The sequence below is a fragment of the Propithecus coquereli genome, unplaced genomic scaffold, assembly GCF_000956105.1.
Source record: "Propithecus coquereli isolate 6110/MARCELLA unplaced genomic scaffold, Pcoq_1.0 Scaffold13, whole genome shotgun sequence".
Lineage (NCBI taxonomy): Eukaryota > Metazoa > Chordata > Mammalia > Primates > Indriidae > Propithecus > Propithecus coquereli.
The window spans coordinates 9,410,326-9,437,111 of record NW_012137191.1 but is presented as its reverse complement, the minus strand read 5'-3'; the positions used below and the strand labels follow the sequence as shown (position 1 = coordinate 9,437,111).

Sequence of the window (26,786 nt, the reverse complement as noted above, 5' to 3'; positions counted from 1 at the left end):
TCTTTTTTTATTATTTTAAAAAATGATGCTTATACAAATTTCATTTACTCTTTTAAAGTCAACTATTTAATTCTACTAATTTCCCCTTAAATCTCTATTTCAGAAATCACCAAACTTTTCTTTAGTAATCAGTATTTTAGGCTTGAGGTTTATATTGCCTCTGTTAATATTACTCAATTCTACCACTGTAGCACAAAAGCAGTGATAATAGATAAATGAATGGGCTTGGCTGTGTTCCAATAAAACTTTATTTAAAAAACAGACTGTGGGTGATGTTTTGGCCCTAGAGCCATAATGGACTAACCACTGCTTTATTTCTTTGAATAACTGGTCTTGCCAATTTAATTTTGATTTCCACAGTATTTTCTTGAATATTCTCCTTAAGTAGGTGAGCAGAGAGGACAATTTTGGTTTTTCCTGTTTGACTTCCATTCCTTTCATTCTATTAATAGCCCCATGATGTTCCTTGGGGCCCCCCCTCCATGTTTTAAATGGCCATTAGGGTTTACTCAGGGATGAAGAGATGAAGCAACCAGGACATCAGAACCAATGACGCTTATTGTAGGATATTTCTGAAACTCTTCAGAGAAAAAGTTCATTCTCTTTCTACTAGACTTGAAACTAATAAGACGTATGTCTAGAGCCATTAATAGCCTGCTTCTGCATAAGGCTAGCCTGTATGAGGATGAATCCAACACAGAACCAAGGGATGGAATGAGACTCTGTCCTGATGGCATTGTTTAAGCCCATGGATCCACCTGTGTGTGAAATCAGAAAAATTTCAATTACGTAAGAAAATGCATTCTTCTTTTTTCTTGAGGTAGCTTAAGTTCGTTTTCTGTATTTTGCATGCAATGAGTTCTAAGAAAAATATATTAACAAATTGCTATAATATCATAAGCCTTTTAAATCCTAGTTCTGGGATTTAAACTGCCTGGGTGAATACTGGCTTCTTCATCTATATGGCCAAGGGATAGTAACATAGTGTCCTTTTGTCACCATATTCTGTCCAAGGCAGCATTTATTATATGAATGGAAGGAAAATAGTAAAACCGTGAAGCTATTCACAGCTCATCAAATACAATGCTCTATTTTTATCTGTCCTTTTATAGGAAGAGTTACTTATCTCACATTACTCTAAATAATTTCAGATCTTGTATCATGAAGCAGAGGACAAAAACTGAGTATGTATGAGGAAAGAAATATTTTTCTCCATTTGAGAATCACTAATTGACATTTCCAGTAAAATTTCCCTATAATTTTACTATAATGCTTTGTGTTAACATCATTAATTATAGTGACTAAATGCAGGTGACTTTTCTATTTATCTTCTTTACACAAATATACATAACCACATTTTGGCTCTTTCCCTATAATCTCAGATATAATCTATTAGTTTCCAAAGACAAAATTGGATTAAGAGTGATTTTGGAGAAAAATTCTACTCACATTAAGGTCTAAAATCTAATAGGAGTAATTCTTCCATTTGATTTCACATATTATTCTAGTCTATCTTATAATCACCTTTATATTCATCTTCTCACCCAATATTAAGTTGCAGTTTTCTTAAAGGTAGAGATGTGTATCACTAGTTTGACACTCTGCAGGAGCTATCATAGTTTCTACCATATAGAAAGGAGTCAGTATCTATTTCATTGAATTATTTTTCTTTATAAGATATGTTCAGATTTTTTGCCCACATCATTAATAAAAAGACTTGGAAGGCAAGCACTACTATTTTGAATGAATGGGCTAAACACTCTCCTTATCTCCTACCAGTATGCTTTGTCTCATTCAGGTACCCCTGAGATAGACCAGAGATAGACTAGATTCAAGCCCAGGTCCTGGAAGCAATGGTGAAGAAGAGGAAAGTGATCCCTGAAAGAAAAGGCGTCAGAAAAGAGTGATTACTTAAGCTACTGCAGAGGGTGACTTGGGCTTATTCCTTGGGGAAAAACTCTGGAAAAGGTGGTAAACACATATCAGAGAATTATACCACTTTGAGTTTGGGAGCTGCAGTATTTATGCACTAAGTCCCTGTAGCTATTGGTTGAGGGCTCACCCGTATGTTTGATAATTCCCTGTCATTTCTACTCTACCTATTCCTTTGGGCATAGAAATGGTGTGGCAGCTGGACATTATCCTGAGCACCCCAAAATGCAGGATCTGAGAGTATAGGTGGGACGCTAGCATTGTTTGCTATACCTATATTTTGTCTCTCTTTTTTCCCCCTGTGCTGTGCAATATTCTAAAAAAAAAAATTACCTAATTTACTAAGCTTACTTATTCAAAAACCTTCTCTCTCTTTGATTTTACCAAATCCCAAATCTCTTGCCTGATTCTTCTGTTTCATTTTTTATTACATTTTTCTGCAGCAAAAAGCAAAACAAAAGAAAAACAAACAAAAACTACCAACACAAAAAATAATTCTGAATTTGAGATACATGTCTATTTGGATTAAAGATGCATACATTGAAACATGTTAATGATTTCCCAATGTATTAGGTGTTTTTCCTTTGGCCATGGTACTCAGAAAATTCACTAACACAGAGAAGGTCCTCAATGGCTACTGAAGTCATAAGCATCATGTTTTCAAAATATTTAAAGTATCACCTCAACTTGTACAAAATTCATGCTTCTAGTGTTTGTTTAGCAATGTTACACTTGAACCATCTTTCATGTTTCATTAAATAAAAGCTATATTTTATTACCTCTTAAATTATGGAAATAAAACATTTTATTTAATCATCATTTTAACAAATAAAAATAATGCAATTGCTATTTTAGATATGTCACAACCCCAGTCCATAATTCTAATGAATATTGCACATTATAATTCAACTGCAACTAAATTCTAGCCCCCTTTTCTCTTTTCTTTATTATGTAGTACAGCATTCTTTATTATGTAATACAACAATATTCTTAACTTCTATTGCCAAGTTTAGAAACATGTCTTGCTACTATAAGTTATAAAGAAAACACAGCTTTCTTTCCCAAGCACAGGTCTCGAGGCAACAGTACACCAAATATTTCTGCAGCCTTGTGCTGTGGAAAATTCATGGTCCAGAGGAGTCTAATTAGCAGTGGCCTTTCCACTCCTGTTCTCTGGTCCTGCTTGACCCAAAGCAGCTTGTTTCTCTTTCCAAGAGCTACAGATTACGGTGAATTGTAACGAATTGATCTAGTAAGAAGACCAACTAGCTATCCCTCTAATCTCAAAAGGCAGTGAACAGCAGTAATGGACTTAACCATCTGCTAACTCAAAAAGTGCCCAATTTCTTATTGAAGAAAAGAACTAATGTCTTGTCACTTATATTTTAAAATACATTTTTAGTGACAAACATAGTTCAGGATTATTTTGAAAAATAAAAACAAGCAAAGTTTTATAAAGTGAAAATTCCATTTCAAATGGAATCTATTTACACGTTTCCAGACATTTTTCTATGCATATACACCAAATAGAATAATAGTACATATTGTGTTGTTGTTACATGGCCTCCTTTTCTCTCTTCAGATGCCACAACTCTTCCATGTCAATAAATGCAGCTCACATCATTTTAATGACTACATATTATTTCATAGAATGAATATACTGTATTCACTTTCTTTCACTTTCTATATTGTAGTAATATTATAGATTTTGATATGTGCATATATCTTAGCAAATGCTTTTGATTAACTTAAAAATATACGTAATTTATTTTGTGTCAGGTACTATTTCAAAAACTTTAGCAATATTGACTTACTCAATTTTCCTGAAAGCTCTATGAGGTAGATACTATTCTTGCTTCCATTCTACAAATGAGGAACCTTAGGCACAAGGCGACTAAGTGAATAACTCAGTGTTACACAGGTAGTAAATGAAAGATCCTGTTGTCTAGCCTAGGCTGCCTCACTCCAGGATGTGTGTTCTTATCTACTGTAGTAAGTTAACTTAATGTATTTATCTCTCAATATTATGCTTCATATTTAATTATTAAATTCCTTTAATTATTATACCTACTATCAATTTCCCACCAGAAAATGTGAACCAATTTACAATCTCTCCAGCAATCCATGCCCAGAATAACAAGAGATACGATCAAGCCTTTATTTTTGCCTTACTGACAGGTAGCAAAGGCTACTTCATGCAATTTTTAATTTTAATTTTTACTTATTTGCTTAATGGTGACATTGAGTATTCTTTGATACATCCAGTAGTCACTTTAGATGGTTGCTCTATTGAGGTAAATGAGCACATGGAGTTTGATTTTTCATTCACTTAAAATATTTAGGACAATGATATGCATAAAACTATACATAAACTTCTAAAACTTTTTTATAGGTAAACCATAGGCTAATCATTTATCTGACAATCCACAAAACATTAATAAAGTTTTGTCTTAACTAACAAAAAGACTATTACTAAAATAATAGTATGCTATTACATAGCTTTTTAAAGAACAGTGAGCCCATACTACGCATCTTTTAAACTTGCACAGAAAAATATCCCATGAGCAGGAGTTTTCTACTTTTAATTTGAATATTCACCCTGTTAATTTATACTATAGCCCCAGTACTGTTCAATAGAACTATGCAATATTAATATCAATGTAGCAAAATTGCACTTGGACTCCATGAATACATACAAATAAAAAATAAAGGAAAAAAAATAAAGTGAACTACATATGCAAATTTAGATTTTCTATTAGCCACATTAAAAAGAGAGAAACATGTAAAATTAATTTTCATAAAGTAATTTATCATTAAACTTTTAATCAATGTAATTTATTTAAAATGGCATTTAATATATAATCATTATATAAATTAATAGTATATTTTGCTTTTTGGTACTAAGTCTGAAATCAGTGTGTATTTTACACTTCCAGCACATATTAATTTGCACTAGCCACATTTCAAGCAATCAATAGCCACATATGGCCAATCACTGCTCTACTAAACAGTGCCTTTTTAGGCTCCAGCATCCCCTCTTTTTTTTAAACTAGCTTTTTAGGATATTAAAAAGATGTCAGCAAGGATAGATGTTTCTAGGAAACTGTATGCTCTCATTAGTGCTCTTTGCACATTTCTATTGTGACTCTTTTCAAGATTTTGAGGCAATAAATTTACAGCATCATTCTTGTTTTGCAATATTATCTGATCCCAAATCGATCTACAGTCTTTGCCATTCTTTTAAGACCTCTTGTTGACAAACACTAAGTCCTGGCCCTAGATCTGTTGCTAATCAGCTGTGTGAACTTCAGCAACCCAAGCTGCTCGTTTCTATCTCTGTAGGAAACACATAGTGCAGGTAAAACAATGAATTAGGCTTTCATCACAAAAATCCTTTCAGGGTTCATATCCTGTTTTGCTGATGATGAGCTGAGTAACCCTGAGAAAGTTGCTGAAGCTCTCATTTTCCCCATCTGTCAAACAGAAATGATACTAACCTGATTGAGATGCTCTTAGAACAGAAGTAGTAATATATATCGTTTACTTCATATTGAACAATCAGTTACATTTAACAGTTAACAATTATTAAATGTTAATTTCCTCATCTACAAAATGAGTATTTGATTTGAACTAGATTCTCCAAGATTCTTTCAAATTAAAATATTCAATAATTCAGTGAAATTTATAAAGCCATAGCATGTGGATAACAGAGGTCAATCTAAAAAAAATTCCCTCCCTCATTTCCCATGATAGAGGCTGGCAGGTTAGTTTTGTTTTTCTGACGGGTGTATGAACAGCATGGGTATATGTCAGGAACAGCAGGCTTTTGCATCAGACAGACTTTGGGGAGGGAACTTCTCAGAGGCAGTAGACAGGGGTAATATTGAACATATTTAACAACTGCTAAATTATGGGCACCAACCCATCAGAACAGCTGCTGTAACCAATCAAAAAGGAAAGCAGTTCCACGTAAACTCTCAATTGTGGTTACACTTGTGTCTCCCAGCAAGTATCGACACTAGAAAAAGGCAGGTGGTTGGAGGAGCTTGAGACTTATTTAATGTGTAATCTTCAGTCCGTGACTTCAGCTCACCAAGTACAGCTTTCTTATCTGTAAAATGGAGTGTGTTCACGAGAGAGATTTATCTAAAGATAGTTAATTCTAGGATAAAAAAAAAATTTTAAATGAATCTAATTAAATAGTACCAAAAATATCTTAATATTATAGCAGATACAGGTTTGATTGAAGCTTATCTTGAACTAAGAACTATGAAAGTAAGTTTATTTCATCTTATATTTAGCAAAATTAATTTATCATTGCCCCAGTACTGAAAACAAAGAATCAAGAATTGATTGGCGAGGAAGAGATTTTGGGTTATTTTTTGCCAAAAAAATGTACTTTTTTATTACATACTTACATACTTCTCATTTCAGTGATGGCTCTGACAGCACAAACATAAAGATCATTTTGGAAAATAATATTATAGGTTTTCTTAAGTTAATTCTTTGTCATTTTTATCATTTTGAATAGAAAGCTTGTTGCTATAGGTTAACATTATATTTATTTTGTATTTTTCAATATTTACTGTATAATTGGTTAAAAAATAATGAACAATATACCGGTTCAGGCAGTTGTTTGATAATCAGAGTGTCGTTATTAATAAAATGAAAACAATTTTATTAGTCATCTCTTCACTAGTTACTATTTTCATCTTCTTAAAAGTTGTTGCTTCCTTGCAAAACCTCATAAGTCTGGTCATATGAATAATAAATGCTTGTATAATAAGAAATTGGTAGATAAATCACCTGTGAAGCTAGTGAGTACTAAATAAAATAATGTCAACTAGAACACAGTAGGTATGTAACAAAAGCCATATCTTAGTGGCAAGAGTGCACAGAAACACTGGGGAGGAAGACAAGTGGGCATCTCTTCCCTTGCCCTTTCTGTGGTGACGATGTCTCTAACTGTCAGTGACTCAGCTAAAAATAATTTTTAAAATGCCTAGCCATTTGATGATAGTTAAATAACTATCATATGGAAAGGCATTTTCTTTTTTCTTTCTTTCTTTTTTTTTTTTTTTGAGACAGAGTCTCACTGTGTTGCCCCGGCTAGAGCGAGTGCCGTGGCGTCAGCCTAGCTCACAGCAACCTCAAACTCCTGGGCTCAAGCGATCCTCCTGCCTCAGCCTCCTGAGTAGCTGGGACTACAGGCATGCACCACCATGCCCGGCTAATTTTTTCTATATATATTTTTAGTTGTCCAATTAATTTCTTTCTATTTTTAGTAGAGACGGGGTCTCGCTCTTGCTCAGGCTGGTTTCGAACTCCTGAGCTCAAACAATCTGACCACCTCGGCCTCCCAGAGAGCTAGGATTGCAGGCATGAGCCACCGCGCCCGGCTGGAAAGGCATTTTTTAAAAAAATAAAATTAAGTTTATAGTTTCTGCAGCTTACATGTGTTACAATTCCTCAAACATGTATAACTGAAATATATTCAAGAATTATTTAGTTTATTATTCCATTTGATATCTTATATAAATTTTCTGCCTTAACAATTTTCATTTCCTTATAAGAATTTCTGTATCATTGTATTACTTCTGGTTCATATTTGCCTCATATTTTTAAGCACCTCATTAAAAATCGCCTATCAAGTTCTGTTAAAGTGAATACCACAAATATATGGCTCTCTGTATGAAAAAAATGCTTCCAAATCAGAGCAGATGGCCCATTTATCTCTAGCAAAATTAAACAAAATGGTATTTCAGTACTGTAAAATTGATTAGACACCTTTTAAAGTTTATTTTTAATAAAATTACAAAAATGTTGGAAAGTATAGCTTTACGTTAAAATTAAGAAAAATGAACTACCTCTCAGGAGAAACTTATAATTTCAGTTCACCATCACTATTATGTTTTCTAAATGTATGGATAAACGTGATTAACTACTATTGTTCTCTAACTTATTTGTTCTTTCAGATCAATTCGCACTACAAATACTTTAAAAATCTTAACCAAACACATAAAAATCATGTAAAAATCATCTTATTCCTAATATTCACTGTGCCAAAACAAAATGGTGATGAGGAGGGAATGGCCGGATTATGTAAGTGGGGAGGATACTCTTCCTTTAGTGCATTAGTGTCTTATTGCAGAACTGCATTTCTTTCTGGATGCTCTAGGGTCTCTCCTACAAGGCAAGATCTGTTATCTTGCCTTCACCAGCTGCTAGAGGCTGCCCACACCCCTTGATTCATTCCCCATTTCCATCTTCAAAGCCATCGATGGCCAGTCTCTTCCATAATTATCACTCTGCCTCTAATTCTGCCATCACATCTCCTTGTTTGAATGGCCCTCCTCCCTCTTTCACTTATAACCATCCTTGTAATTACATTGGGCCCACTAGTTAATTCAGGATAATCTCCCCATTTCAAGAACCTTAACTTAATCACATCTACATAGTCTCTTTTTTACAGGTTCAGGGAAGGACATGAACATCTTTGGAGGACCATTCCTCTGCCTACCACAATCAGATAAATGCAGTGCTGTTATTTCTTCTCCCATATAATCTTAGGTCTAATAAAGCATAATCATTTTCTTCTAATGTTTATTATATTGATGATCCAGGGTCTGATCCTTCAAATATCATTTATTTAGCTTTTAGAACCTTGAGAAAACAATCTTTCTAATGTCTATTCTTTCATTAGTTCTAGAGAAACACCCACTTCCCAGGTTCTTAACTTCCTGTGGATCAAATGCAAGGGTGGAGGCAGTAGGAATACTGGTAGAGTACTCCACCTCTTTCTTTCACTCCCGGACTGCTGAAATGTGGTAGCCACAAGGAAGCAGGATTCACATAGAAAACCCAGACTAATCACAAGGATCCTCCACACAGCCGAGAACATTCTACACACGCAATAATGAGCTCTGATATACCTTGGGACCTCAGAATTTTGGGGTTTGGAGGCCAATTCCAGTGCATACATTACAAATAGAGACTGAATTTAAGAATTACACCTGGTTTTCTGAAACTATGTAATGCATCTTTTCCTCTCCATAGATCCTAAGTGCAGCAGTTTTTGCTAATGATATGTAAACTATAATGCCACAGAAAAGTGCTGTTCATAATTGTGACTGTCTAGACCTAGTTGATGTGATGCAGGTGACACAAAAGTTGCTCTGAAAAAGCCAGAAGTTTCCTTTTAGAATTGCTTTCATATATTGTGCTATCGTATATTGAAGAACCTAATTGGTGGCAGATTTTGGTCATTTGAGGTAATATATGATTTTTAAAAGGAGTAAAACCATCTCTCAGTGTCATGCCTAGTGAACTAAAGATGGAGCTGAGCAAACAGTTTTGGGTTGGGAGCTAACTATGGCATGAAAAAGATGGTACTCATTTTTATTTTATGGTTTTAAAAGCATTTCCAATTAAAAGTTTAAAATGTCATTGAACAATTGTGGTACATTTGGGGGAAAAAAAGAATAAGCCTCCCTAGGCAATTACTTTGAAGGGTAACACTCACGTATGTGTGGGAATTTGGGTTTGTATATTAAAAACTGCTATTTTAATGTTATTGCTGCTCCATCCCACACAAATTAAGATTAACATATTATAGCTTGTGGTTTCAGCTAAGATAAAAAAATAGGAGTAAAACTTTTAAATTAACCATTTGCTTGATTAAAACATTACCAGGCATTTCTGCCTTTATAGCATTATCATAAAATGTGCAAGGCAGGTATACTTAACACAGCAAGAGTTTGGATAAGTGTCATCTCTAGTGCCCAACTTTTGCTCAAAATTTGTTCAGGTAAGTATTTAATTAGATAAATGGCTTATTATAACACATTGCTAACATTAAATGTACAAGCACAAATTGCATTTGTAAGACATGTAATTTTGTTTCTGAAATAAATAACACAAGACAAATTTCAACATTATAGCCCTCTAGTTATATGGCTCATGCATACTGAGGATGCAATTTTAAACAGGTTGGGAACCACCTGAAGACCTGGAAATCTCAAAACTAAATTTGCCATCTGATGGTTAAAATATCAAGATACAAAAGATTGACTTCTAGGCCAGCTAGAATTGACTGGGAACTAAAGGAATATATTACCATATCTAAGGAAAGAATGTCCCCATCAAAATGTTTTGGTGGATAAAAGGATGGGACAAAGAGGTTATTCAGCAATTTAAACACCAAAACCTGAACAATAGAGAAACCAACCACCACAAAGCCCATCCAAGTAAGGATCAAGAGAATGGAAACTGCAGCACCGACAGTGGGGCAGGTGTTTCCCTACTGTGCTCAGACCATTTTAGCTCCTACCATTAAACATTCAGTTCAATCAACTAAACTCTCTCTTCTGATTCCAAGATCAACAGGAGTGAATGAAGTGACCAGAAGTCTCACATTTATTTTCATATCCTTAGTGATTACAATTATCATTATGGAATTAAAAATTCATATTCTGATATTATACTGTTTTGAGTTGGGTATCCCTGGGAGTTCATACCTAGAAGATGGATCTATTCTTAGTGCACTGACTTAAAGATTGAACAACTCACTTGAACTATTACCAAAGGGGAGCAGCTTAAGGCTCATAGATCAAGGGAACTGATGATTTGAAGGGAAAGTGGTTAATGTGCGAGGCTAAATGATATCTGCTGAACAGAAAAGTAAGAGAAGTCAGGAGGAGGGTTAAGAGAGGAAAAAAGGAGAGATTTTATGAGGTCAAAGAACAGGTGATGCAGAAATAACTAATTCAGAATCTTATTGTTTCCCAATGGTTTGGGCTTTACAGAAATATGTGAGAAATATAGGAACATCTATTTGTATAGCCTTCCATAAGTTCAATTAATTCAGTCAGAGCCCAGCTAATTTACTTAAATACTGAAGTTTGACAAATTAAAGGCCAAGATATTTGAAGCCTGGGAATAAATTCACGGCCTCAAAAAACATCTCTTAATATAAAGTGAGTAGATAAACTAAATGCTCTTTTTCAATCATTTCCTATTAGATTAGTAAAGAAGGAATAAGTAATGCCATCAATTGTGTAGGTTATCACCTCCAGTTTGGTAATTACCTAAATGAAATCCTCAGGAAGCACAGAAAAGAAAACAGGCCTAAGCAAATATTAAAGTAGAACTTGGTATACATCTGAGAAATCTTATCAGAGACAGGCATGGCAAAAAGCGGTCCTTCAAGAAATTTGGATTTCATTTTACTATAACCATATGTGGTATATCAAAACCACTGGAGAAGACAGTGAGTATAAATATATTGCTAATAATGACCTCTCCAGCAAGAAAAATGCAATATTTTTTCCAATAACACAAGTGTTTAATTTTCTCAAAAAATGGCAAAAATAATTCATTTGGAGAATATCTTACGATTATATAGCATGATTCTTCTAGAAATATTTTTTCTTAAAATGGTCTAGGCACCATATTAACATTATTAAATATTTTTTATGTGCTGAAAAGGTGCCAGCAATCAGTAGCTTCAGAAGCATATATCTTGCCTCTCAGTATCTACTTTCCTAAGTCAGTTCTGCGAAATGAGTAGTAATAGAAAAGATAGACAAGTGATAGCTTTTTGCTTCACCTTTTTTAAAGAAAATGGCATTCATTTGGACAAGGTTGAGGTGTGAACTAAAACAGATTCAGTCCAAGCAAAAGCTTTCTGGTGATAACCACCCTTCTAAGATAAGGTCATCCATCACAAGACACACACACACACCCCTTAAAATTCTGAGGCAGGATAAACTGTCTGTACGATGTTTTCTTACCCTGTGAGCCTAACTAATCTGCAAAAAGTTAGGAATAACTATAATTATCAATATCTTTATAAATCGAAGAGTCATTTATCTAAGATGGTTAAAGTGCAAGCTTTATTTCTAAAAGAATAAGGTGACCATAGCTACTCTAAGTTTTTAGGACTTCATGAACTACTCCCTATTGTCTTAAAGATTCTGTTATATCAGCTTTTAATAGGTCAGATTGTTATGAATTTTATTTTTCTGGAAACTTGCATATTCTTACTATATTTATTTTAGCTTATAAACCTTATTATTTAAAATGTTGACATTTTTCTAATAGCATTATCTGTTATGTTATAAAAATTAATAAAACAGTTTTCTGGGAATTCAATTGGTCTATCAAGTATATGCTACATGCAAAGTGCTTTTGTAAGTGTTGTGAGGCATACCAAAGTGCTCAACGATCTCTGTCATTTATACTTAATTCCTGTTTTAAAACAAGGTAATGTATGAGAACAAAAGTATACAAATAATTTTGGAGATACGTTGTTTAGTTTTTCATGTTAATCTATCTTTGACTCAGCAATTCCATTCCTAGGTACTTATCCAAGAGAAATAAAATCATATGTCCATTAAGAAAAAAAACTTATATAAGATTTTTTATATTACCTTTATTCACAATAGCTAAAAATTGGAAGCCCAAATGTTCACCAACTGATAACACAAAAACAAATTGTTGTATATTTATATGGAATGTTATTCAGTAATAAGAAGGAATGCACTCATAATATGTGCAAAACAAGGATGAACACCAAATCCATTATGTTGAGGAAATTATGGCAGACTAAGATACACACACACATTCATAAGCAATATCATAACACTGATAGAAAGTCCAAGAATAGGCAATATTAATCTATGGTGATAGAAATCAAGAAACAGATGTTTGAGAGGGGAGGGATAAGGATGGAATTTGATTGGAAATGGCATAGGAGAATTTTCTAGGATTATAGAAATGTAATATATCATGTTTTAGGTAGTGATTAGATATGTTCATATAATTTTGAAAAATCATTGAACTAAACACTTAACATTGTGTTTCTTTCATATATTAATAAATTATGCTGCTTCAAAAAAATTTAGAGCACCATTTTATCATTGTAGATATATCAGCAATTTTCCTTAACTAAAAAACCCAATTGACCATATAAACATAATAGTCTAATAACCCAAAATGGTAGTCATAAATATTCTTTGATTACACATGAGTTTTCTGTATGTAGTTCCATAGCTACATTCTAAATAACATACCCTGCAATAACAAGCTTATGTAGATATATAACAAAATGAACTTAATGTAGAATAGACATAAGCCAACTTCCCAAAAGGGCAGTAAAGCCAAAGAAACCCAGTTTTAATTATAAACATATATTAATAGGTTTCTAAAAGTGGTTTCCACTTTAGTTTCTGGATTCACAGATTTAAAAGCACACATTATCTTTTGCTTTATTACACACCTTTGTTATTATTCCAATGTGAGAAATAACAGTGTTTAAATTCCTGGAGTGCAACCAAATGATTCATCAATTCAATTTGCTTTAATTTTCTTTTGTAGGAGAGTCAGGGAACAATTAAACCATCTGAATAGGCCCTAAATTTTTTAATTGTATCTTCCTCATAGTGCTAAGATTGCTTGAATCCAATAAAATGTCTGATTCAAGTTATACTGCCTAAGTATGACTTCTTCCTATTAAATATTATGGAGTGATGGTTTACATTCCTAATATTTTGAAATGACCTAAATATTGTTTTATATAATGCAATTACATATTAAAATACATATTTTCACATTCATATGCCAACATAAATGAGCTCAGGAAGTCCCTGTTAAAGCTTGTATGTTCCAATTGCCTGGGCTGATATCCTAGGCTTTGCTCATAGTAGTTGACTTCACAAACAATTAATCCCAGAAGAATTCTTCATGCTTCTTATTATCCTCAAATCACTTGACTTAATTTATAACATATTCCCAAGTAAAGTTAAATCAGAAACCTGAAATGTCCAACCCTAGATAGATTTACTATGGAGATGTTACTAATATTATTAATAACATTTTAAATATTTCAAAAGATACTCTTGAAATATGGGGAATCAAAGCAAAATAAATAACCCCTTTAGAAATAATTAAGAAATATTACTTCATGCTGATCTATGCCACTTCCCAAAGAACAGACAGAAACTAATTTTAGCAACAATTTTGCTTATATTTTGTTTTCCTATTTGCAAATTTGACTTCCAAATACATTTAATTTTTAAGAGCTATCACCTTGTAAATTATATTACTGAGTAAAGAGGTCAGTTAATTAACATATTTATTCTTCTAAATTATTTAAATATTTTCCTTTATAATTAAGTATTAAAATTTTTTCTCTGTGTGTGTATATATATATACACACACACACAATTACCATGAGGAAATTCAATAATGTCATTGCATTTTGGTGTAGAAATCTAAGCTACTTCTTGTATTAAGAAGTATGATCAAGAAATTGCTAATTCAAAAATAAGATATGGTCCATATACAATTTTGAAATTGAGCTTTTTAGAAACAAAATATGTATCTCTAGAAACAATTCTATCATATTGGCTAAAATATATTTTCATAGTGTCACTAGTACTATATTAAAGAAAATTTGAATTAATTTCATTTTTTCTGACTGGTATTAGAAACAGAAAAAGCTGAATTTTGAGGTTGCAGGAACATAGCAGGAGGTAAGATGACGCTGATTCTTTTAGAGGTGGCGATTTTTTCCTGAGGGTGAGAGAATAATTTTACTTCATAACTTTCTACATTTGTATGAACAAAAAAGAATTTTCTAAGCCAGCAAGTTCTAGATCTCAACTGAGGGTGGGAAAAGACAGGTGAAATCATGGAAATTTGGGGACATCAGATATAAATATACCCATTTTAATATGTAGGAACTGTCCATATTCTGATCATCACTAGTTAAGTTCTCAAGATTCAGTGACTACCTATATATCAGATTAGTCATTATTTCTTAGTATGTTCATCTTCATTTTCCAAATAATTGTAATCAAAGTTTTCATGGCATCTGGATGTGTACAGTAAAAAATACAAAAATAAACAAAGGGAAGACTATAAAAAATCTGGAAATTGTAACTATTTTCAATACTGTCTGATTCTAAAAAGGTATAAAAAAACAAATCAAGAGTTTGAAGCTTCCATGAAAACAGACAACATACGACATCTTTCAGGTTCCAAAATTGTTTCCTGCATATTGCTTCATTTTTCTTTTGATCATTACAGTAAGCCAAAAAGACATGTAGTATAAAGACTACTGTCTCCACTTTTGCTAAATAAGAGAATTAAAGCTCAAAGGTTAGAGTTTGCCCAAAGTCACAAAGCAAGTACTTGGTAGAGCCAGGATCAAGTCTTTGGATACGTAGGCTGGTCCACACTGGTTTGGAAATTCTTACACAGACATACATTATAGATGAATAGTTACATAAACCTATACCTATATAAGATTGTGTATATAAACAATTGCGGTAGGCAGCACTTGGGTCTCTGTGATCTTTACCGCTTGGTGTTACACCCATTAAATATATTATGTTAACTGGCAACAGGAACATGGCATATGCAGTTAAGATTGCTAATCAGCTGACCTTAAAATAGATAATCCTGAATCTGCACAGTATAATCATCCCTTTATGGAGACATTTATTAATATATAGTATCCCAAAGAATGTTTTAAACTGTGACTTTATTTGAAATTAATGCATATACAACATATTTGCTTGATAAATTTCACCTGTTTTAACTATGTAAATTTTATAGGGAATCCTGCAATAGGCTAATTTTAGCCATAAATATTGTTACTTTGGAAATAGATACAAATTGACCTAGCAATTTTCTACCCTGAATCATTAATGTTTATTTCTTAATTCATCTGAGCCCCTTGATTAAATCTGTGGGAAACTATATAGTGCTATATTAATCCTTAAAACATGTTTGTATATTCATATCTTGAATTTAACTTAAATGTTTTCTCTTCATGGAAAGTATTGGGTTCTTCCAGTTTTGTTGTTTGTTTTGAAAAAGAGAAGTAGTAAAAATAAATTATTTAAAGTGCAAGCAATTATTTTATGTTAAAATCTTAAGCCCAATATACATTAATTTTTATCTGCTTTTGGGCTACATATGAGCCCTGTCCGGAAATTATCCAGCCATTATTAATATAATGAGAACCGTTACATGGCTGGATACTTTCCAGACAGCTCTTGTAATAGTTTAAAAAATTTGAACTTCTAAAAGGCAGGAAATAGTAAAGAGTTTTCTGAATACTCAGTACTGACCACAGAAACAACCAGTCATGAATAAAGTAGACTATAAAAATTTTCACTCTCTTGGCCATCTTCAGTCTAAAATCTAGTTCTGTTGTATAGAAACTTAGCTCTAAAACAAGGTCATATTCCGAATTACTTTTCAAACTTCCTTATATACAATGTCACAATTAAGATCACTAATGTAAAATGTAAAATAAAAATAATCTAAGATATTTTAAAAGTTTCTGTTATAGATTATTAATCAGAACACAACCTACAATCTATCTTCAGAGTAGAAAGCAAGTACACCTAGGTGGAAAGAATATAAAGAAGGAAAAGACCATCTAGTGAGTTAAAACACATTAAAGAAATTAAAGAATACTCTATTACAGTCAAATACCACCAAATTATAATTATGTAAACCCAGAAACATAACTGAAGCATATTTAACATAAATTCTAGGGTCATTGCTGATCAGCCAATTTGTCAGATCATTCCAGGTTCCCATACCCTCTATCCCATTGTCCTTTGGGATGTGTCCCAAGATAACTGTCCTCTTCACAGTAACAGCCACAACCACAGTTATTACAATAATAATACTTGATGCTTATTTAAGATTGGTATTGTGCCAGGGTCTGTAAGCACATTACATGGGTTATATTTCTCAATCTCTACAACAACTCTATTATAATAAATTATTATTGCTTTAACCACACTTTAGAGATGAGGAAATAGGCTATATATATAACCTGTAAAAGGCTTCAGGGCAAGTAAATGTTTCATCCAGAATTCAATCCCTAGTCTATCTGATTCCAAAGACCATGATCTTAACGAATACAATATGCCAATATGTCTGAAAGTTATAGCTCAATTAAAAGACTTCAGGTTTTTTTGATAAATATTATGCCAAAACGAAAATAATAAAATTTTTTTAAAAAAATTTATTGGTACTCAATTTATTCACCAGTTAACTTATTTTTATCAGAATGTGTGCCAAGCATTGTGTTATGGCACTGGAGATACTACACCACCACCACCACCATCATCATCATAATCATCATCATCATATCCATCATGACCCACAAATGTGGTTCTAAGTACTTAAACTGTATTAAACCCTCATAATAACCTTTGAGTCAGGCCCTATTATCAGCCCCATTATACAGAGGAGAAAACCAAGTTAGCAATCTGTTGAAAGTGAAAACCATAATTCCTGAGACCTAGAAGTTTTATCTTGTCTTATGCTTACTTCTTTATTTTATATTTATCATACTCTATTTATATTTCTGTAATCTATATGTTTTGTATTTTTTTCATGTTTTATAAATATGTAACTTCAAAAACATTTTAATGCTACATATAATACGTGCTCATAAATTAGGAAATATTCTTAAAATGTTCCATTTTATCAGAAATGATAAAAACATTCCAATTCCACTCCATAATATCACATGTATGCTATAAATATACACAAAAATTATGTACCCATAATAATTAAAAATAAAAAAATTTTAAAAGTAAAAAAATAAATGATAAATTATGAAAAATTAAAAAGGGATAACATGAAAATACTCTACTAATTATGGAAGACTCTAGAAACAGTATTCACAAAAGTACCCACCAAACAGAGAAGACTGCTTAGTAGGTAAGTTATTTCAAAACTTAAGGAAACAGAAAACTCTTATAGTATTTAATGTGTTCCAGGTAAGAGAGGTTCCCCAGTTAACTCTACCAAACTAACATTTCTCCAATAGCAAGCTTGACAAAGATAGCATTTCATCTTTTATGAAAATAGATGCAAATATCCCCACAAAAATATTCACAAATCATATTCAGATATATTTTAACTAATTATGCACAGTGGCACAAACATATAACAAAGCACAATAATTAAAACCAAGTTCTGCTGTCACACTAATAGAGAAGCAGCTCAGTAAATAAGTCCTGAAATGATATAAATATACCATAGCATTTGGTATATATGTTTCACTTTTTAAAAGTTGTTTTAAATTGTGTGGAGATGCACGGATAACTATTTGGTGGGAAAAACAAGGAGCAATCTTTATGTACTTAAATATAATGCCAAAAGCAGAAGTCATAAAGGGAAATACAGATATATTTTATAAAACAAATTTATTTTAACTTTAACAACTTTGAACAAATGTAATACAAAGACAAATGAAATTTGAGAAAACATATTTGCAATACACACCTCACCTCCTTAATGTTTTTAGCAGTGAAACTCGACCTCAACACTCAACATAAAAAGGAAATTGATCTCTGAAATTCTTATTCTCATCCTTTTAAGCAACTAGATAATTTACTTGCTTATTTTCCTTCCATTAGAATATAAGCTCTGTGTGACAGATTTTCAGCTTTTTGTTCGTTGTTGTAATTTCAGCACCCAGAACACTTCTTGTATCTATCTGATCTCAATAAAATGTTGTTAAATAAAAAATTGTAAAACTGGATGGTAAGAGGATTCTAGGAAGATGTTGAAGTAGGAAGCCCCAAGAATCTGCCTTCTCACCTGAAAAACAATTGCATTGGCAGATTCTGTCTGATGTAAGTTATTTTGAAACTCTGCAGTCTATCGAGGGCTCGAAATTTTCAGGGGATGGTTTGGAATAAATTGCAATTAATTTGGGTCAATTTCAGCTCTTGATTTGAGATGGAGCAAGATAGTCAAATAGAAATCTCCAGCAATTGTCCCTCCACATGAACACCAAATTCAACAACTATCCACGCTATCAACTATCCAACTATCCGCAAGCAAGAACCAAAAATCAGGTGAGCAATAATTGCCTGGCTTTAATGTTATATCAAGGAAAGAGGCACTGAAGAGGGCAGAAAACACAATTTTGCATTGTTTACACTGCCCCTCTCCCATCCCCTGGCAATGCTGTGCCAGTGCACCCGATGCAGAGAGAATCTGTGTGCCTGGGGGAGGGACAGCGAAGTGATTGTGGGACATTGCATTGAGACTCAGGGCTGCCCTGGCACAGGGGAACACAGCACAGGGCAGAATATCGCTGGTGCCCACAGAAGGAGGATTTAGATGAGCCTAGCCAGAGGGAAATCCTCCACCTGGAAAACCACGTTCTGGCTATCCCTGGGGCCTGGACTAAATTTGTGAGACAGTCGGGCCACAAAAGCTGCAGTCCTTGAGCAACTCCTGTGGCTGTGCTGGCTCGGAGCCTGTGGACAATTGAAGTACATTAACTCATTTGCCACTATAAAGTCTGTCACCAGATGCAGCTTAATTGTCACTTATGACTCATTGATAGGGTTTTGGTATGAGTCTGCAAGCAATTGATTTATTATGGTCTCTGAGCAGTCAAATCTCTCTGCTAATGACAATCTGTATTTGCAGCCACTCCCCAGTGCTAGCATCACCACCTCAGCTCCACCTCAGATCATTAGGCATTAGATGCACAGTTTACAGTAGGGTTTGGGCTCCTATGAGACTCTAATGCCATGGCTGATCTGATAGGAGGCAGAGCTCAGGCAGTGATGGGAGCAATGGGCAGCAGCTGTATACAGATAAAGCTTTGCTTGTTGCCCCCCTCCACCCCACCCCACCCCCCGCTCACCTCCTGCTGTTCAGCCCAATTCCCAACAGGCCACGGACTGGTACCAGTCCATGGCCCAGGAGATGGAGACCGCGGTGATACACCGTATCAATATAACAAAGGACAAAAGCCATATGACCATTTCAATTGATGCTGAAAAAGCATTTGATAAAATTCAACATCCCTTCAAGATAAAAACTCTCAAAAACCTGAGTATAGAAAGAACATATCTCAACAAAATAAAAAGCCATATATGACAGATCCACAGCTAGTATCACACTGAAAGGCGAAAAAGTGAAAGCCTTTACTCTAAGATCTGGAAGAAGACAAGGATAACCACATTCACCACTATTATTCAACATAGTACTGGAAGTTCTAGCTTGAGCAATGAGACAAAAGAAAGAAATAAAGAGCATCGAAATTGGAAAGAAGAAAAATTACACTTGTTTGCAGATGATATAATCTCATATCTAGAGAAACTTAGGGACTCCACACATACACACAAAAACCTGTTAGAAATGATAAATTCAGTAAAGTTGCAGGACACAAAATGAACACATGAAAATTAGTTGCATTTCTACTACAGCAAACAATCTGAAAAAGAAACCAAGAAAGTAATCCCATTTATAATAACTATAAATAAAATAAAATACCTAGGAATAAACTTAATAAAAGAAGTGAAAAATCCCTATAATAAAAACTACAAAACATTGATGAAAGAAATTGAAAAAAAACACAAAAAAAGGGAAAGATATTCCCTGCTCATGGGTTGGAAGAATCAGTATTGTTAAAATGTCCATACTACCCAAAGCAGTCTACAGATTCAATGCAATCCCCATCAAAATACCAATGATATTCTTCAAAGAAATAGAAAAAACAATCCTAAAAATTATATGGAACCACAAAAAACCCAGGATAGGTAATGTCATCCTGAGCAAAAAGAACAAAATTGGAGTAATCACATTACCTGACTTCAAATTCTACTATAGAATCTACTATTTGAAGTAACCAAAACAACATGCTAGTGGCATAAAAACAGACACATTTACCAATGGGACAGAATAGAGAACCCAGAAGTAAATCCACACATCTTTAGTGAACTTATCTTTGACAAAGGTGCCAAGAACATACAGTGGGGAAAGGAAAGTCTCTTTAATAAATGGTGCTATGAAAACTGGATATCCATATGCAAAAGAATGAAACTAGACCCTATCTCTTGCCATATACAAAAATCAAATCGAAATAGATCAATGACTTAAACCTAAGACCTGAAACTATGAAACTACTGAAAGAGAACATTGGAGAAACTTCAGGTCATTGGTCTGGGCAAGAACTTCTTTAGTAATACCCCCAAACACAGGCAATCAAAGCGAAATTGGACAAATGGGACCATATCAATCAAGCTAAAAAGCTTCTGCACAGCAAAGGAAACAATAAGCAAAGTGAAGAGAAAAATCCATATAATGGGAGAAAACATTTGCAAACTGCCCATCTGACAAGGGATTAACACCTAGAACTATATGGAGCTCCAAGAAATCAATAGGAGAAAACCAAATAATCTGATTTTAAAAAATGGGCAAAGGATCTGAATAGACATTTCTTAAAGAAAGCATAAAAATGGCCACAGGTATATGAAAAAATGCTCAGCAATATTAGTCATCAGAGAAATGCAAATCAAAACTACAATGAGATATCATCTCACCCCAGTTAAAATGGCTTCATCAAAAGAACAGGAAATAAAGAATGCTGGTGAGGATGTGGGGGAAGGGGAACCCTTGTACACTGTGGGTGAAAATGTAAATTAGTGCATCCACTATAGAGAACAGTATGTAGGTTCCTCAAAAAAAACTACAAATAGAACTACCATATGACCCAGCAATCCCACTGCTAGATATAAATCCAAAGGAAGGGAATTCAGTATATCAAAAAGATATCTGCACTCCCACATTTATTGTAGCACTATTCACAATATCCAAGATATGGAATCAACTTAAGTGTCCATTGACGGATAAATGGATAAAGAAAATATGTTACATATACACAATGCAATATTATATAGTCACAAAAAAGAATAAAATCCTGCCATTTGCAACAACATGGATAGAACTGGAGAACATTGTGTTAAGTGAAATATGCCACACATGGAAAGACAAATCTCACATATTCTCATTTACATATGGGAGCTAAATATAAAAAATAATTGATCTCATGGAGACAGAGAGTGGAACGATGGTTACCAGAGACTGGGAAGGGTAGCGGGGAAGGGAAGATAAAGTGCAATAGTTAATGGGTGAAAAAAATAGTTACATAGTTAGATAGAATGAACAATATTTGATAGCACAACAATGTCACTATAATCAACAATAAGTTAGGATATACTTTAAAATAATTAAAAGACTGGAATTGGAATGTTCCTAACACAAAGAAATGATAAATGCTAGAGGTGATGGATACCCCAATTTCCTTGATTTGACTAATTTGCAACATGTGCCTGTATCAAAACATCACATGTACCCAATAAAGATATATTAATACAACTATTATGGACTCATATTTAAAGGTATAAAATTTTTAAATATTGCTACTGAGCAAGATTGTTTCATTTTACAGGGTTGGCTAAAAGCAATAAAAAAAAAAAAATCAGCTCTTAGCACAGTAGCAACCAACCATCCCTGATCCTCAGCCTTGTGGGATACAACTGAACACCTGTTCCTGGAACAGTTTGTACACAGCTTACAGAACTCAGGTGGACAAAAAGAGACCTACTTTTTCAAATATTGGACATAAGTTTATTTTTAACTTTATTTTTAAATTTGTAATTGAAAAATAATAACCTTGCATATTTATAGGGTACAATGTGATGTTTTGATCTATATATACATTATAGATAGACTCAAGCCAATCAGCATATCCATCACTTCACCAACTCACCATTTTTCTGTGATGAAAATGTAAAATGTGCACTCCTATAACAATTCCAAAATGCATAACATTATTAACTGTGGTCACCATGCAGTGCAGATCAGTAAAACCTACTCTTTCAATCTAACTGAAACATCTTTAATCAACATCTTCCCTTTCCCCATCCCTTTCTGTACCTACAGCCTCTGGTAACCACCTTTCTACTCTTTGATTCTATCAGATTGGCTTTTCAGATTCCATATGTAAATGAGATCATATAGCATTTGTCTTTTGATTGAAATAGAAAAGACAAATACTATATGGCTTATTTCATTTAGCATAATGTTCTCCAGCTTCTCCATGTTGTCAGGAACAATAAGATTTCCTTCTTTTGTAAGGTTGTATATATTCCACTGTGCATATACATCTCATTTATTTTCTTTATCTGTTCATCAATTGATGGACACGTAGGTTGCTTCCATATCTTGGCTATTGTGAATAATGCTATTATAAACATGGGAGTGCAGATATTTAACATCTCTTTGACATACCAATTTATATTCCTTTGGATATATGCTCAGAAGTGGGATTGCTGGATAATATTCCATCTTTAGTTTTTTGAGGAGCCTCTATACTATTTTCCAAAATGGCCATACTAATTTACATTTCCACCAACATCGTACAAGGACTCCCTTTGTCCATATCCTCATTCAACACTTGTTATCATTTGTCTTTTGGATAATAGCCATTCTAACAGATGTAAGGTAATATGTCTTTGTGGTATTAATTTGCATTTCCTGATGATTAGAGATGTTGAGTATTTTCCATATATCTGTTGGCTATTTGTATCTCCTCTTTTGAGAAACATCTGTTTACAGCATTTGCCCATTTAATTATTTGTTTTCCTGCTATTGAGTTATTAAGCGTTCTTATATTAGCCACTTATCAAATGTATAGTTTACAAATATGGTTGCCTCTCCATTCTGTTAATTGTTTCCATTTTTGTGCATAAGGTTTTTAGTTTGATGCAATCCCATGTACCTAATTTTGCTTTTGTTGCTTATACTTCTGGAGTTCTATTCAAAAAATCATTCCCCAGACCAAAATGTGAAGCTTTTTGCCTTCTAGTACCTTTAAAGTTTCAGGTGTTATATATTTAAGTCTTTAATCCATTTTGAATTGATTTTGTACATGGTATAAGGTAAGGATCCAACTGAAAACTGAAAAACATTGATTAAAGAAATTGAAGACACAAATCAATAAAAAGATATCCATCATGTATTGGAAGAATTAATATTTTTAAATGGCCACACTACTCAAAGTGATCTATAGATTCAATGCAATCCCTATCAAAAGGATGATACTATTTTTCACAAAATAGGAAAAAAACACTAAAATTCATATTAAGAAAAGACCTCATCAGCCAAAGCAATCCTGGGCAAAAAAGAACAAAGCTCGAAGCATCATACTCCCTGATTTCAAAATACACTATAAAGGTATTGTAATCCAAACAGCATGGTACTGGCATAATAACAGATCAATGGTACAGCATAGAAAGCCTGGAAATAAACCTAAGAATTTATACCCAATTGATTTTCAATAAAGGTGTCAAGAACACAAAATGGAGAAAGGACAATCTCTTCAATAAATAGTGTAGGAAAAACTGGATATCCACATGCAGAAGAACAAAATAAAGATCTGTGCTCACAAATAGGCCATTGTAATTTCACTTCCTCCCACTGTTGCAAGCCCCTAGACATAAAAGATTAGGATATGTAACTGCTTATAAATGGAAAATTAGAAAATGATGCCCTGGGAAAGGCAAAGACACAGAAAAGAGCTGAGAATACCTTATATTCATACTTCAGACTGATCCTTAGCACAGAGATGGTCTAAAAAAATTAAAAACAAAAACAATAACAAAAAGTAGCAAACCCTAGGGAAGTAAGAGAATTTGATTTCCAAGGTTACAACATTATTAGATTCAAATGTCAAGTTTTCACAATGAAAAAAAAGTCACAAGGCATACAAAGAAATAGGAAATAAGGTTCATTCAAAGGAAAAAAATAAATCAACAGAAACTATCCCTGAAAAAGAACTAATGGCAGATCTACTAGATAAAGACTTTAAAACAATTGCCTTAAAAATGCTCAAAGAACTAAAGGAAGATGTGGAGAAAATTAATGAGATGATATATGAACAAAATGAAAATATAAAGAGATTAAAAGTTTAATAAGAAGCCAAAAAAATTCTAGAACTAAAAATTACAGTAACCTTTACAAAAAATCCACTAGAGGGATTCAAAGGCAGATTTTACAAGGAGATTAAAGAATCATCGAACTTGAAGACAAGGTAAAGGAAATTACTGAGTCTGAGGAAGAGAAAGAACCAAGGTAGCAGAGAGGTGATCAGAGCCTAAGGGACTTGGGGGTTGCCATCCAGTAGACCAACATGGTGCTAATCTCAGAAGGAGAAGAAAAGCAGAAAAAAGCATAGAGAATACTCAAAGAAAGAATGTCTGAAAATATCCCAAATTTAATGAAAGATCTAAATATAAACATCCAAGAAGCCCAGCAAACTCCAAGTAAGAAAAACTCAGAGAGACTCACACCAAAACACATCTTAATAAAACTTCTAAAAGCCAAAGTCAGAGAATCTTAAAAGCAGCAGTAGAGAAGCACCTCATCTTCATATAAGGGATCCTCAATAACATCAGTATACTTCTGATCGGAAACTTTGGAGACCAGATATCAGATGTCTATCATACATAAAGCACACACACACATACAAACCTGACAATTAAGTATCCTGTATCTGGAAAAACTATCTTTCAAAATTTGGGGGGAGAAATTAAGACATTCCCAAATAAACAAACGCTGAGAGAATTCATTACCACTAGACCTGCCCTGAACAAAATCCTCAAGGTGAAATAAAAGCCCAGTAGACAATAACCTGAAGCTGTATGATGAAATAAAGAATTTAATAAAGGTAAATACATGTATAATTGGTATTAATGTAATAACAGTATGTAACTGAACTTTGTTTTCTTCACAATTTAAGTGACTAATGCATTTTAAAATAAATTATGAGTTTATATTTTGAATATACAGTGTACAAAGACAGAATATTGTTACATCAAAACTGAATGGAGGAAGAAATGGGTTAAAGGAGTGGAGTTTTTATATGTCATTGAAGTTATGCTAGTATAAATTAAAATTAAAGTATCTGAACTTTAAGATGTTGATGTAATCCCCATAGTAACCACAAAGAAAATAGGAATAGAATATACCTAAAACTAAATGAGAAAGGAATTTAAACATTTCACTGCAAAACAATTAACTAAACACAAAAGACAGCAATGCAGAAATGAAGGACAAAAAAGCTATAAGGCACATAAAAAACAGATAGCAAAATGACAGAATTATGTCTCTCTTTATCATTAATTACATTAAATGTATATGGTTTAAACTCTCCCATCAAAGGACATAAATTAGCAGAATTAAAAAAAATATGATCCAATTATATGCTATCTATAAAAGGCTTATTTTAAATTCAAAGACAGCAATAAATTAAAAGTGTAAAGGATAAAAAATGATATTCCATGCAAATAGTAAGCAGAAGAGAGTGAGAATGTTAATACTAATATCACACAAAAGAAAGTTCAAATCAAAAATGGTTACAAGAGACAAAGAAAGACATTATATATTACTAAAAGCTTCAATACAGCAAGAAGACATAACAGTTATAAACACTTGCCCATGGAATAGCAGACCATGATATTATATGAAACAAAAACTGACAGAATTTAAGTAGAAATAGAGACTTTTAAAATAAGAATCGAAGACTTCAGTATCCCGTTCTCAATAATGGTAGTGCTACCATTCAGAGTATAAGAAAATAGAGTGTTCAAGTAACACAATAAACCAACAACATCTAATGGACATATACAGAACACTACCCAATAATAACAGTATATGCATGGTTCTGAAGTGCACATGGGACATTTTACACAATAGACCAGATGTTAGGCCACAAATTAAGTCTCAATAGAATTTAAAAGGTAGATATCACACAAGAGAGATATTCTATCTTCGACAACCACAACAGGATGAAGTAATAAGTCAATAACAGAAGTAAAACTGAAATACTCACAAATTTGTGGAAATGAAACAACATATTTTTAAACAACCAATGGACCAAAAAAGCAAACATAAGATAAATTAGAAAATACATAGAGATGTATGAGAATAAAAACTAACATACCAGAATTTTG

General features: G+C 33.2%; 1 protein-coding gene across 1 annotated transcript in view; it reads right to left on the bottom strand.

Moving 5' to 3' along the window:
• Positions 1-26,786, bottom strand: part of EDIL3 (EGF-like repeats and discoidin I-like domains 3) — a 508,872-nt gene that overhangs the window by 464,988 nt on the left and 17,098 nt on the right. The window lies entirely within an intron of this gene.